The 15,170-nt window shown below is 41.0% G+C and overlaps 1 long non-coding RNA gene across 2 annotated transcripts; it reads left to right on the top strand.

Moving 5' to 3' along the window:
* The first annotated feature begins 1,459 nt into the window (after positions 1–1,459).
* LOC115518287 lies at positions 1,460–7,124 on the top strand. Of its 2 annotated transcripts, none has more exons than XR_003970215.1 (3): positions 1,460–1,598; positions 2,149–2,393; positions 6,977–7,124. It is a non-coding gene; the product is annotated as an uncharacterized LOC115518287 (long non-coding RNA). The 2 variants fall into 2 exon arrangements; XR_003970214.1 differs by lacking the exon at positions 6,977–7,124 and adding an exon at positions 5,416–5,605.
* The last annotated feature ends 8,046 nt before the right edge of the window (positions 7,125–15,170 follow it).

Here is a 15,170-nt window from a genome sequence, read left to right on the forward strand (position 1 = left end):
GATTTGTCCTACCAAATTCATAAGGAAAAGAAATGCTCCAGCCTGCAATGTCAGTAAAATGAAGTGGTGATGTGTACCTAATCAAATCAACAAGAATGCACCTTTTGAGGCCAATTCTTATATGCCTTTATTGTATTTATGTTAACTTCTGGGTTTCATGTGAGAGTCTTGCTAATAATAGGATTTATATAAAATTGGCTGTAAGGGGAGAGGTAGTTATTGTCTCCGGTTACTTATGATCCATGCCGTAATTTCTCAGCTAGCAGCTCAACTTGCAATTATCATTTGTTTGAGTAGGTCCTTGAACCCAGGCCTTGGCCTTGGGAATGGGTGGCCCTGAGCAGGGCTGCCCCACACCCATGGCCTGGTGGTTTGCCTGCTGTGTGCACTTAAGGGTGTTGACATGGTCAGAGGAACTGACGAAATCCAATACTCATTTTTACATTCTTCCATGGAAAAGTGAATTCAGATTGGGATCAGCTTTACTAATAAACACTCCAGAAGTAATCAGCCACCTTCCCTGAGGCTACATTTCTCATGCAGTGTCCTTGTTCTGGGCACATGACTAATCACAAAGCTCTGATAAGTAGTGTGTGTTCCATGTAAATTATAATGTCACGCTGACATTTTGGCCTTATATTGATGAAACAGGTATTTCCAGCTCTGTCAGATCAAACTTACAGCCTAATGAATACTTTTGGAGGTCTGCAGCTGATTCTTCACCTACTTAAATTTCAGTAATTTATGTTCTCTAAATTAGCACAAAATGACAAACTTCAAGTAGTCATTTGGTTATTCCCATTGCCTTAAGTAGGTGAATAGTAAACTGTTCAAAGACTCCTATTTGGGGCACCTGGGTGGCTCAGTTGGTTAAGCGTCTGACTTTGGCTCAGGTCATGATCTCACTCTTCGTGAGTTCAAGCCCCGCATTGGGTTCTGCACTGACAGTGCAGAGCCTTCTTGGGATTCTCTCTCTCTGCCTTTCTCTCCCACTCGCTTGCATGTGCAAACTCCCTCTCTCTCTCTCTCAAAATAAACAACAACAACAAAAAATCCACTAAGACTCATATTTTTCCCTCTTGTCTATTTTCAAAGGGACAGACTCTCATTGTCAGGGGCCCATGTCAGGGTTCTATCATTCCTACAAGCAGATTTCTCTCTTAAATCCATGCAGAGTCTCTCCTGCTTTAATTAAGATTCCTCTTCCCGTTAGGTCTGCAGAAGTCATGGGGTATAACTATTTGATGTTCAATCCTTGAAACCCTCCATGAACTTGAAAACAGCAACCAGGTTTATCCAGAGGCTTCTCTACCATGAGATAAACCCTGATTCCTTTTAACTTTCCATTTTGACTCTGTTTCTCCCAATAGAGGCTCCTCCCCTCTGGGGTCTTCCCATTTTTATCATGTGGTGATGCACTTATTGGGATGCATTCAGGGGTTCATTCTCTTTCAGTGAAAGCGGGCAGGCCAGTGACTCCAGCTCAACCACACCATGGAGGATGTCTCTGTGGTCTCATGTCCACCTTCATTTGCAAGATGTCTGCCACAGTTCCAGGTAATCCGTGGGATCTCAGGGGAAAGAAGACAGCTCCTCCTGTGAGTCTCTCTATAAGAAAAGCCCTTTTCCAAAATTCCCCAGGTGGCTTACTCTCAGACCTCATTGGCTAGAATTGGGCCACAGGCCAGGGGAAGAGGACAGCCCACATTGCACAGACCAGTCACCATTCATACCCCGCCCCCACTTCTGCTCTGGCAAGAGGAGTCATTTCCTGAGCACATAACTTTGTGGAGAGTGAAACGTCAAACAAAATCAAGGCTCAACCAGCAAGGGTAAAGGGGAAAGTAACAGTGGTGGCTGTTAGATGGGCAGTCAGCTGTGTTTGCCACAGGTGACCCAAAAAATGGAGAGTAAAACTATTCTCCACATAGTTCAAAAAAATTTTTTTAAGTTTATTTATTTTTGAGACAGAGTGAGAGACAGAGCATGAACGGGGGAGGGGCAGAGAGAGAGGGAGACAGAATCGGAAGCAGGCTCCAGGCTCTGAGCCATCAGCCCAGAGCCCGACGCAGGGCTCAAACTCACATAGTTCAAAATATTAACAGCAACACAGCAAAACAAGTAATAACAAAACCCTTTCTGTGTCAGGTATTGTGACAACTAGCAGGCACACAAAACTGAACATCACGTGGGCCTTGACCTGGAGAGCTAGCAAGCAAACCGGCATCCCATGTCATTTCAAAATTGTATAGTAAGCAAGGAGAGGCATGCAGTGTTCTGGAAGCACAGAGAAGGATCCCTCAGCTCTACTGAGGGATGATTCCTGGGGAGAGACCAAGTGGACTGGCTATAGATGCTGAGAATGAGTTTCACTATGAAGACAATGCTGTAAGGTATGTGATTCTTGATTTTTTAATCTTTGTGTAATATTTTATGTTTTATTATTATGGTTCATCTACAGTTGATGAAATAGAAAATCCCTTCAAGCTTGAGGGTGGTGTCCCCTGCAAGGGTCATTTCCCATGAGTTCAGTTTTTCGTATTTTGTATCTGGATGGAATCCATTTTATGATCACAGAATTCCATATTTAAACAAGGAAGCCGCTCATCCAGTAGGAAAATGTGTGAGGGAGTGCAAATGAATTCAGTCTTAATCATTATGATGTCACTGGCTCTGTAAGTGGATTTGTTTTTCAGTATTATAAGAGAACTTCAGTAATTTGAACTGAGGGGGAATCAGTCAGAATGAGTGAAAGTCTATCATGTACAATTGTTTTATTACTTTTATTTATGTGTATGCTAAAATAGCAAAGAGTTGCTTATGAGGAATCTGTGTTAAATTGATAAGAATGATTTCCTTAGCATATTCATTACCTCCTTTAAAATGATCTTCAGGTTGGGAATGCAAGCTGGGGCCGCCACTCTGGAAAACAGTATGGAGGTTCCTCAAAAAACTAAAAATAGAACTACCCTATGACCCAGCAATTGCACTACTAGGCATTTATCCAAGGGATACAGGTGTGCTGTTTCAAAGGGACATGTGCACCCCCATGTTTATAGCAGCACTATCAACAATAACCAAAGTATGGAAAGAGCCCAAATGTCCATAGATGGATGAATGGATAAAGAAGATGTGGTATATATATACAATGGAGTATTACTCGGCAATCAAAAAGAATGAAATCTTTCCATGTGCCACTACGTGGATGGAACTGGAGGGTATTATGCTAAGTGAAATTAGTCAGTCAGAGAAAGACAAACATCATAGGACTTCACTCATATAAGGACTTTAAGAGACAAAACAAATGAACATAAGGTAAGGGAAACAAAAATAATATAAAAACAGGGAGGGGGACAAAACAGAAGAGACTCATAAATATGGAGAACAAACCAAGGGCTACTGGAGGGGTTGTGGGAGGGGGGATGGGCTAAATGGGTAAGGGGCACTAAGGAATCTACTCCTGAAATCATTGTTGCACTATATGCTAACTAATTTGGATATAAATTTTTAAAAATAAAAAAAAAATAGAAACAAAGAAAAAAAGTGATCTTCAGAGGCACCTGGGTGGCTCAGGTCATGAGCTCATAGTTTGTGAGTTCAAGTCCCACATTAGGCTCTGTGCTGACAATGCAGAGCCTGTTTGGGATTCTCTCTCTCCCTCTCTCTACCCTTCCACCTCTCACTCTCTCTCTCTCTCTCTCTCTCAAAAATAAAATAAAGAAACATAAAAAAAATTAAAAATGCTCTTCAGATGACAAGAGACATTGGAAAACAAGCTGTGCTTTCCTCCTGCATCTTTTTTTTTTTCTTTAACAGATGTAAACTTTAGCCTGGTCTGTGTTGAGTTTATTAGAAAATTATGAATATGTAAAGAATAATTACTTTTTAAAACCTTGGATCCATCCTTGGAGTTCTGTGGGCATGTTTCCATGAAAATGTGATCCTCCTGTTATCAAAAGATAAAAGATAATTATTCCAATGAACACCTAAGCAAAAGTCATGAACAGGCAATTCAGGGTAACAAACCATATAAAATAGGGTTAGATGCCTTAATAATCAAAGAAATGAAAACTAAAGCAAGATATCACTGGTCAAATTGGCAAAAGAAATAAAAAAAAATCGGCAAAAGATTTTGTAAAAGTATAAATCAATAAATGAAGTGCTAATGCCCAGGGCTGGTGAGAAGGTGGAGAATTGAGCACTAATGTTTTATTCTATATACAGAGATGAATATATAAGGATGTTTATTCTAGGACCATTTGTTTTAGTACAAAATTTTAAAACAACTTAAATGTTTACTAAATAATGGTGTGTTTGAGCCACTTGAGTGGGTCAGTTGGTTAAGCGTCTGACTCTTGATTTCAGCTCAGGTCTTTATCCCAGGGTGGTTAGTTCAAGCCCTGTGTTGGGCTCCACACTGGGCATGAAGCCTACTTAAAAGGAAACAGAGGGGCGCCTGGGTGGCTCAGTCAGTTGAGCATCGGACTTCAGCTCAGGTCACCATCTCGCGGTCCGTGAGTTCGAGTCCCGCTTCGGGCTCTGGGCTGATGGCTCAGAGCCTGGAGCCTGTTTCTGATTCTGTGTCTCCCTCTCTCTCTGCCCCTCCCCCATTCATGCTCTGTCTCTCTCTGTCTCAAAAATAAACGTTAAAAAAAAATTAAAAAAAAAGGAAATAGAAAAAAAGAAAGAAAGAGAAAGAAAGAAAGAAAGAAATGTGTATTCATGCAATGGAATATTACACATCTGTCAGAAAAGGAAAGTATCTCTGTATATACTGATTTTTAAAAATCTCTCAACATTAAAAAAAATTTTTTTTTTTTTAATTTAAAAAAGGGTGCTTGGGTGGCTCAGTCGGTTAAGCATCCAACTTTGGCTCAGGTCATGATCTCACACTTCATGGGTTCGAGTCCTGGTTCGGGCTCTATGCTGACAGCTCGGAGTGTGGAGCCTGCTTCAGATTCTGTGTCTCCCTCTCTCTCTGCCCCTCCCCCGCTCATACTCTCTCGCTGTCAAAAATAAACATTAAAAAATTTTTTTTAATCTCAAGATGTGTTGCATACACAAAGCAAGTTACAGAACAAAGTAATGTTATCTATATGCACATGTATGGAGACATTAGTAATTATACTTCTGGAAGGATATGTAGGAAACTGTTACAGCAATCTCATTGGTTACCTTTGGGGAAAAGGACTAGAGGTAAAGCATGAAAGACTTTACTTTTCACTTTGTACTTTTCTGTGTGCTTTGAATCTGTGCAAGAATTGCTTTATTCTAAAATATGAAATGTAATTTTTTAAGAAAAAGAATAGGTTACATCTTCATGGTTTGACACGGGAAATTTTCTGCACTGTAAGAGGAGAAAGTGTAGAAAAATCACAATGTTATGACTCTGTTAATGGTGCTATTTCTATCTAGATAAAGATGCAGACATACACAGTGTTTGAAGAAGTCTGGATGAAAATAACTCGCACTACCATCTATGCGGCTGCCCCACAGCCAGAGTGGAGAAGTACTGACATTGTAGAAACCTTCACTTTCTATGTACTGTTTACCTTTTTGTACAGTGCTAGTGAATTATCAGAAAGAAAAACAAATTTTTCCAAATGAGGGGAAAAATTGAAAGAAAGAAAGAAAGAAAGAAAGAAAGAAAGAAAGAAAGAAAGAAAGAAAATCCAGTTCTCCCAACGCCCTTTTGCATGAAGCTTGCATGAAGTGCTCTGGTCTGCTCTATGCAAAAACAGAGTTTGACTCCGCCTATCACCTGGCTCCTCCAAGCTTACTCTCACCACCTTCCCTTTTAAATCCCACCTGCCAGGGAAGCCTTTGTAGTCAGAGTGGGATCTCTCCTCTGATCCAACTTATCTACCCCAGGCTTACCCAACTAGAAAAACTGGAAAATAAAAGTCAAAAACAGTACGTTCAAACAAGACGCTGAAAACTGGCCCAACCTGTACACGAAACCAACATGTCTTATTCGAGTACCATGAGTTTGTGCAAGGAGCTAGCAGCCCGCTGGGAGGAAAGGAAACGCAGGCTGGAGACCCAGGCCCTAGTGCATCCCTGCCATTTTTTGAACTCCACCATTTTTCTCACCTGCTCATCCTATCTGTTACTCTAACTCAGGAGGCTGATAAGAGAATCTGGGGAGGCAGGAGCAGTGCTATGGAAATAAAAGGTAATTAGTCATATCATCGTGTGAGCCCTGGAGGACAGGATTTGTATTGTGGGTTTGGTATGAATATTGCCTAGAAAATGAGGAGAACCCAAGATGTTCATTAACACAAATGTGCTTTGATTTTACGAAGAAAATGCTGTGACAATCCAACCCGAATGATTTCTCTTTTCAATGACTTTTCACCTGAGGATCTCAAAATGTCTCTTCCAGTCTTCCATCACAGCTGCCCCATAATGAGTGTGGGCTGCTACTAGGCCACCAATAGTAGTGTTGACACATTTTCCAGCATTTCCCCCCCTCCCCATCATGAATAATACGTTTCTTGTTACTGGTGAGAGCCATTATAACAGGAAGGAAGAGCAGCTCAGATGTGTCTGAGCGCTGGGAGTTTAGAAAAGAAACCTTGGGTGGAACTGGAAGAGGAGACTGAGCAGGCTGAGGGGAAGTAGCCAAGCAGAGATTTCTAAAGCCAATGCGATGACTTAACCCTACATACTGTGCAGGTCTTCTTTAGTCTTTGTTTGAACCCTGTTATTACTCTAGTTACAGAAGATTCCACAAGCTGGCGCACAAAGCAAGAGACAGCAGTGTTCCTTGTAAGCTGAGAAGATATTTAGATGACAAGGTTGACTACCAGTAGTGGCTGAATTGTGTCCCCCAAAATAGATATGCTGAAGTACTAGCCTCCAAACCTCAGAATGTGATCTTATTTGGAAAGAGGGTCTTTACAGATTTAATCAGGTTAAAACGAAGCCATTAGGGTGGGCACTAATCCAATATGACTCGTGTCTTTCTAAAAAGGGGAAATTTGAATACAGAGACAGACACACAGACATACAGAGGGAAGAAGATGTGGAGACACAGGAAGAACACCGTGGAGAGGCAGAGATTTGGAGTGATGTTGCATCTATAAGCCAAGGTATGCCTGAGGCTACCAGAAGCTAGGAGACAGGCCTGGAACAGATCCTTCCCCAGAGCCTGCAGAGGGAGCACAGCCCTGCCCACACCTTGGTTTTGGACTTCTGGCCTCCAGAGCTGTGAGACAGTAAGTTTTTATTTATTAAGTAGATAACCACCCAGTCGGTGATACTTTCTTATGGCAGCCCTAGGAAACTACTACATGCACCACAGTCACATATCCTTCCAGCAATGGGTATTTGTAGGACAAAAAAAGTAACAGGAGTGGCTTTTCCACTCTAGTGGTAGATTTTTCTGAGAACACTCAGCCTGGAGATAGTTGTCTTTCCATAGAATGCAGAAAGCCAGTAAACCCTCCCTCTGCAGCCTGGCAGAGAGGAGAGGCGCAGAGCCCAGTGTAGGCTGGTAGGGAGCACACCGTCCTACCTTGGACCATTGCTTGGCTCTGTGCAGGGGCCCACACTGTGCACACAGCTGCTTCAAGCCCCACATTTTACCAAATGGAGACAAAGACAGGTATGGGGCTCCCCAAAGGGAACGAAAGTCCTGAGACCAGGCAGTGACCCTTCTAATGCCAACCATGGAGACAGCAATTAGGGGCAAGAGGGCTCACAAGCAAAAGAGAACCTGAAAAATCTCAGGAATACCCATAACTGGACCCTATCTGGCAAAGGAGTTTTCTTTGCTCTATTTGTTTTTATTTTATTTTAAAACTTCCTTGGGGGGAAGTTATCATTAAATTGCAACCCCAGTGCTTAATCTTTGTATGTATATTTGTGAACATATAACTTATTTCTGTGTATGTGTGTCATTCTGTTCTATGGATTCAGTCTCTCTAGCTCATCCTTTTGTTATCTTTTTGAAGCCAGGAAATAAAAACAAAAATTCGGGGCACCTGGGTGGCTCAGTCGGTTGAGTGTCCGACTTCGGATCAGGTCATGATCTTGCAGTTTGTGAGTTTGAGCCCCGCATCCAGCTCTGTGGTGACAGCCCAGGGCCTGGAGCCTGCTTCGGATTCTGTGTCTCCCTCTCTCTCTCTACCCCAACCCTGCTCACATTCCATGTCTCTCTGTCTCTCAATAATAAATAAATGTTAAAAAAAAATTTATTAAAAAAAAAAGCTCAGATGTTATTAAAGAGAAGCCCCTGGACCAAGGGGTCCCCACATGAGGGCAGCCCTGAGTGGGCAGATTCCAGGCCTGAAGCTGTCCTGCCAGGAAGGACTCCCGGCTGTCTGGGGACATGCTCTGCTCAGACCTAACCTCGATCTCTGCAAGGTTAGACAAAGGCCTCGGCACTGGGCCTTTGTTTTCATTGTCCAAAGACCCAGCTCTTCTCTCTTTTGTCTTAAGAGCAGGCCAGGGTGGGAGGAGCGGAAGGACTGACATCAGAGAGGTTCCTAGCAAACAATGTTACAAACTTAGGGTAATTTCCCCTATTTACCTCACTCAAAAAAAAAAAGAAAAAAAAAAGACTACTTTTGTCAAAATAAAAAAAACATGTGAAAAGTGCAGGTTTGTTGTTGTTTTGAAGAATTTGAACAGTCGAGGTGTTTTCCCTGGTACTCAGTTTCAAAATCAACAAACTGGCAGCTAACTGCCTGAAAAAAGGAAAAATGGAGTCAGCTCAGCTCTGTCCTCATCCTTCCTCACAGCGCTCCCAAGTGAAATGAAAAGCGCGTCCTCGGCCCCTGCTGCCCCCAAACTAATGACTGCACAATGCTTCACGACCCGCCTTGGCCTACCCTGGCCACCAGCGTCCTCACACCAGGTGTCAGGAGGGGAAGGAAGAAAGGTCGCCTTGTTTGTACGTTTGGTTATCTCACTACCACTAGGCTGGTAAAATGGTTTTTCTGAGAGCTTCTTGTTCGTCTGGCTTTTAAAAACTTGTTATGCTTCCTTTTTCTTCTTCTCCTTTTTTTCTTCCTGAAGGATAAGAGAGATGCAGACTTTCCAGTGTTAACTGTCCCGGATTTTTCCTCCGCTGTATGACTGAGTGGCAGCAATGTGGTTCTAAGAGGCATGATTTGTTTATAAACATATCTGGAAATAGTTAAAAATAAAAACTGCCAAGGGTGGGGCTGGGTCATAGCCAAGTCATGAGAAGCAAGATGTGTATCCTGGAGGTGGGCATTAACACCCTGGCAGACAGAGTTTTGAAGTAATTTAGGGTCAGGTGGAAACACTGATAGTACTTACCTACGGTATCTGATTATTCTTACCGTCGGTTTTAGGTTCTAGAGAGAATGGCTTCTAGCTTGCTGGGAAGCTGATCTGAGTGGCTCTATACTTTAAACACAATCCTGTTTTGTACAGTTTCTTAGATGAATGCTGACTGGGCGGTATTTAAGGAATAGCTTCATGTCTGTGGCTGCCCCAGAACTCACCTTTACTTCCTCTTGCTTCCTTCTCTTTGTGCTGCCTTGGTCCCTGGCTGTGACACAGACAGTGGAGGAGACTGCCTGGGGACCAAAAGAGGATGGGGAAGTCGTTAGCATGACTAAACTTGCCCTTCCCAGGTTCAGTACATCACCTTTCAATTCTCTTTTTATTCTGTTCTTTCTCTTCTAGTCTAGTGGGAGCGCCTCTTCAGTGACTTTAAGTAGAAGGTAGGGAGGGGTTGTTTGGTCAAAGGGCGTGGAGATGGGAACAGGAGAATCAAGGAGAGGAAACAGGGGGCCAGAGATAAAGAAATCAGAGCTAGAAGAAGAGAAATAAATAGAAACAAAGACGATGAATAATACCAGATACAAAAGAGGGAGCAAGATGATAAAGAAGTGAGACGCAGAGATGGTCCTGCAGAAAGAAACAATTCAAAAATAGAAACATGGGAGAAGCCCAAAAACAAACAGAGAAGCCCATACAGGAAAGGAAAGAACCAAATGGAAGTAAGTAATGGAACCCCAAATAGAAAGGACGTCTGAATGAGAAATGTGACTTAGGGAAGGAACAGAGAAGCCTTTGTGGTGTGTTTGTAGACCAGAGGGAGAACGACAGAATAGAGGGAATCCAGGAGTGTTTATTCCTCACACCTAGCAAACAAAAAATTCATTATTTTTTAATCATGGAAGAAATAGCTCTAAGAGCACCAGGCCTTTCATGCTATCAGTCTGGCTCTCACTCATCTTACTCCCTTAGGACTCCTTCAGAAGTGTAAGGAGACCCAGCATGAGGAACCACATTTCCACCCAGATGACTTTTATATAAAGTTGATTTTAGAGAGATACATTCGCCTAGGCCCTAAAGCTGAGCCCCCTGTTCCGGGTGGTGAATGATCCTGAGCTTTTTAGTCTCTATATATCCCAGGGTTAAATGACAAACATATCTTGATTCCTAAAAATCTGAGTTAAAAAAATGAAATAACTATTTGCATGACTCCCTTTTCAGAAGACTGCCGTACTATTAATAACTTAGAAGTTGCCTTCTAAGTTTAAATAATTTAACAAGTAGAGTAATAAAAAAAATGTAAGTAAAGCATAAACTGATAAATGCAACACATACCCAGGAGAAGCAAAGATCAGTTATTTCATTACTGCAAATTGCTGTTACTAAACATTATGATAAATTATCAGAAAGATGCCTCTCCCCCCCTTCTATAATTTCAGGTTATTAATTTTATTCATATACAAGTAATTCTTTCCTTGTGTGCCTCTCTTGCCCTGTATCTCTAATGAGGAACAGAAAAAAATATGCGGTAGATGAAATACTCAAATTGGAGCCAAAGCAAATGAAAAAAAAGATATCAGAAACAAATAACATTATTAGCTTTTAGCCCCATAATAAGCTCTTATTTATTTAGACCCTATTAATTTGGAATTTGTAATAAGTTGATTGGGATCTGGGCAGAAATTTTCCTTCATTTAGCAAACTCTGTCTTGCTAAGTAGTACAAAAGAGTGATATAAATGAGATTACAAGGGGAATATTTGAAATACATCTTTGAGCACTTCAGGCAATCTCTTATATATGAATAATTAATATAACGAATACATACCATCCTTATCCAATAATTATCTGGTAATTCAGGAGGAATTTGTTAGGTCACCCTGCAGAGTAGGGAGCTGTGGGTTTATCACTAAACAGCTCTCTGACCATAGGAAAGGCACTTAACTTCTTCAGCCCTTGTTTTTCTTACCTGTAACATTAGGCTGATAACACCAAATCTGCCCAGTTCAAGTGGTTTTTATGAACACACAAAAAAGAGAATGGGTGGGAATCCATTTTGAAATTCGGATGGTATTAGGAAAATCTATTTTATTTAAAATGAATTTGCAATTCATACTTGTCACTAATTCAATCTGACCTTCTGCCCAACTGCCTATAGCAGTGAGGTTTTTATGCTTTATAAAGCTTCAGTGAAAGGAAATTCCCTAATGAAATATGTGGACATAAACATACATGTACGGATATAAACATTCATCCTCTTTCTACTCCTGGAAAGAGTCTTCATAACATTATTATGAAGTCTGACAGGCTTGGGTTCAAATTCAGGACCTTCCAAACAGATGAGTTAGCCTAAAGAATGATCTCCTTCAGCCCCAGTTTCTTTGTCTGTAAATAATAATACCTGCTGTATAGAACACTTATAAAGACTATGGGAGAGGGGCAGCTGGGTGGCTCAGTCTGGGTGGTTAAATGTGACTTTTGATCTCTGCTCAGTCATGATTTCACAGCTCATGAGTTTGAGCCCCACTCTGGGCTCTGTGCTGACAGCATGGAGCCTTCCTGGGATTCTCTCTCTTTGTCTCTCTCTCTCTCTCTCTCTCTCTCTCTGCCCCTCCCCTGCTTGCACACACATACTCTCTCTCTCTTTCTCTTAAAATAAATAATCTTTAAAAAATACAAAAAAAAAGGGGCGCCTGGGTGGCTCAGTTGGTTAAGCATCCGACTTCTGCTCAGGTCATGATCTCACAGTTAGTGAGTTCAAGCCCCGCGTCAGGCTCTGTGCCGACAGTTCAGAGCCTGAAGCCTGCTTCGGATTCTGTGTCTCCCCTTCTCTCTGCCCCTTTCCAACTCATGCTCTCTCTCTCTCTCTCACTCAAAAATAAACATAAAAAAATTTTTTTAAATACAAAAACAGAGAGTAGGGGAGATAATGTACATAGCATAGTGCCTATCACAGAGTGGACACTCCAAAGACGTAAGGATTATTAATATGAAAGATAAATTGCCTTGGAGTGCTGTTTGCATTGGTGAAAATACTCAAGACTCATCACTTTGAGTCTCCTGCTCCCAGTACAACTTAGCTCCCAAACATGAGGCCAAGTAGAGTCTTAATCACAGTGTCCTGTACAGGCTTTTTTTTTTTTTTTTTACACATAGACAACCTATATTGCTTTTGATGAAATGTAAGTTGCAAAGTATCAAGTATCAAAATAATGTTTCCTCAATTTTAAGACACTCGCTTTTTCACATTTGAACATTTTGGAAATCAGAAAGAGCTTTAGAATCTTTGTCAAAATAAACATGTCAACTGCTAGGTATAGGAGTTGCTAAAAGGAATTGTCATTTGCTTGTGATGGGTGAATTCAGCCAGATCTTTCAGAATAAAGAATTTTCAAAGCCAGGAAGTATTGGTGTTTATGCTTCACTCAGTTGCAAAACATCTGTCTGTCAAGCTTTTCAAGAGAAGCTATTGAACTTCCTGTAAGATGTAATCAATTAAAAAAAAAAAAATTTAAGATTCAAAACCAGGTGCTTACAGAGGTCAAACTCACAGGCACTTTTATGAATGTGTCACCTCTGCTTGGCAACTGCCAGTGTTGTAGTGAATCCAAGAAATCTGTAGAATATGAGTGAGGATGGTGGGTAAGTAATTGTATGAATAAAATGTGTGCTGTTTGTTGGTTAAAAAAAAATTGGGTATATTCAGTGTTGTATTTCTGGTTCTCTCTCTTAATAAAACTGTCATTTTAATTAGATAAAGCAATCTTTCTTCTGTTTGACAGAATCAACAGAGAAATCTTCTAGCTTTTAAAGTCATGGGTTAAGATATAATTAAATTTATACTTAAGATGGCTGCACTTTGCTGTATGTGTGTTATACTTCAATACAACATTTAAAAATTACAAATAGATGTTCCTGTGTGTTTAACTTGAATACCTGAAGATTTATTAAAGTATATAACCAGGTACAGCTTTTTAACTAGTAAGTATAATGTTTTTTAAGTTTATTTATTTATTTTTTTAGTAATCTTTACACCTGACACAGGGCTCAAACTCATGACCCAAGATCAAGAGTCACATGCTCTTCTGACTGAGCCAGCCAGGTGCCCCTAATCAGTTATAGAACTTACCTTTTGGGCTAAATCCTAGGCACTTTATGCACATGTCAAAATTTATTGAGAATTTACTCTGTCCCAGATACTTACTTGCAAGAGGTCTACCAACATCTCATTTAATCTTTAAAAGGCCTTATGAGGTGGGTATTATTATCTTTATAAATAAGGAAGTGTTTGTATAAGGCACATATAAAGTAGTTACTTTGTAGGTCACACAGCTGGAAACTGGTCCAGGAAAAATGAGAATCTGCGCAGTGTGACTCCAAAGTCTTGCATTTGTGTACTTTTTCACAGTCCCCCTCAACAATCTACACAATAGGTTCTATTGTCCTTACTTCACAGATGACACTCTAAAACTCAGAGAGGTTAAAAACTTTGACTGTATCACACACCTTGTAACTGGGAAAGCCAGGATTCATACCCCGTCCTGTCTACAAAGACACTTTTGGCTCCTCTATCATAGCCAATGTGATACCTTTCTTGGGGGAGGACATGTTCTTCAGACATCGCCTTCTTTAAAAAAAAAACATTTTTTTTTTTTTACTGTTTGTTTATTTTTGAGAGAGAGAGACACACGCACAGAGTGAGCAGGGGAGGGGCAGAGAGAGAGGGAGACAGAATCCGAAACAGCTCAACTGTCAGCACAGAGCCTGACGTGGAGCTGGAAGCCACAAACCGCGAGATCACGACCTGAGCCCAAGTCAGACGCTTAACCGACTGAGCCACCGAGGCACTCCACACATGGCTTTCTTTTACATCACATCATAGTATACCCTAGGAATGAGGGTGGGGTGGAGAAAGAAGGGGAGGGAAGAAACCCAAAAGAACAGCTCTTAGAACTTCAAAGGAGTTGCCATTGAGCTTTGTAACCCTGGCCATGCATAAATTGGAATTTTCCTCTTGAAATGACCTTCTTTGGGCGCAGTTGCCATTAAATTTAGTTCACATCCATTTGGATATTATGCTGCGAGGTTTTCTAACTTGGCAACATTCCCTTCCTACTATGCCCTTATACACCTACCCCCCTTAAGAGAAAAAACAAAACAGAATTTTAAGGAATGTATTCCTCAAACTTGGAAACCTCTGATGGGCAGTCACTGTTGTCTTGCTCAAAGAGGCACCAACCAGGGGATGCCAAGCTGTGTTCCTATTAGGCCTATTTTAGCTTCCTCTATGACTTACCATTTGTAAATTAGTTCTAACCCTTTGAGATTCCAACCATACCAATTTTAAGAAATGCTAATTTCAACAACCATTTATCTTGGGCCATTTCAGTTGGCTGCCCTTTTCTTTATTAGTAACTAAAAATTATGATTGGAGTCACCTCCACGCCTGTGGAAAAAAAGCTTCATTTCTCCCCACCCTGAAGACATTTACAATAATGACTTGGGAACTTGCAATAGAGAGAGAGCATTGAACAACAGAGTACTATTTGGGCATTTTTAGCATTTCAGAAGTCACGTACTACTTGTAGCTTGAGAAATTTTGAAAGAATTTTCTAAATGTTGGGTTCTTGAAACAAATTAAAACAGATATTGGAAGAATTTTACAAAATTGCCAGTCTTTTGGGGAAGTTAATAGGCTATAATAATTTACTGAAAACAGCACGTTCTCATTTCCATGTGGTTCACTATTCATAAATGTCCCTTACAATAGTGTGTATTATGAAGAAAGGTGGGGGGCAGGCACGTGGGTGGCTCAGTCAGTTGAGCACCTGACTTTGGCTCAGGTCATGATCTCTCAGTTTGTGAGTTGCAGCCCCACATTGGGCTCACTGCCAGTCAGCAGAGCCTGCTTGG

The sequence above is a fragment of the Lynx canadensis genome, chromosome A1 (assembly GCF_007474595.2).
Source record: "Lynx canadensis isolate LIC74 chromosome A1, mLynCan4.pri.v2, whole genome shotgun sequence".
Lineage (NCBI taxonomy): Eukaryota > Metazoa > Chordata > Mammalia > Carnivora > Felidae > Lynx > Lynx canadensis.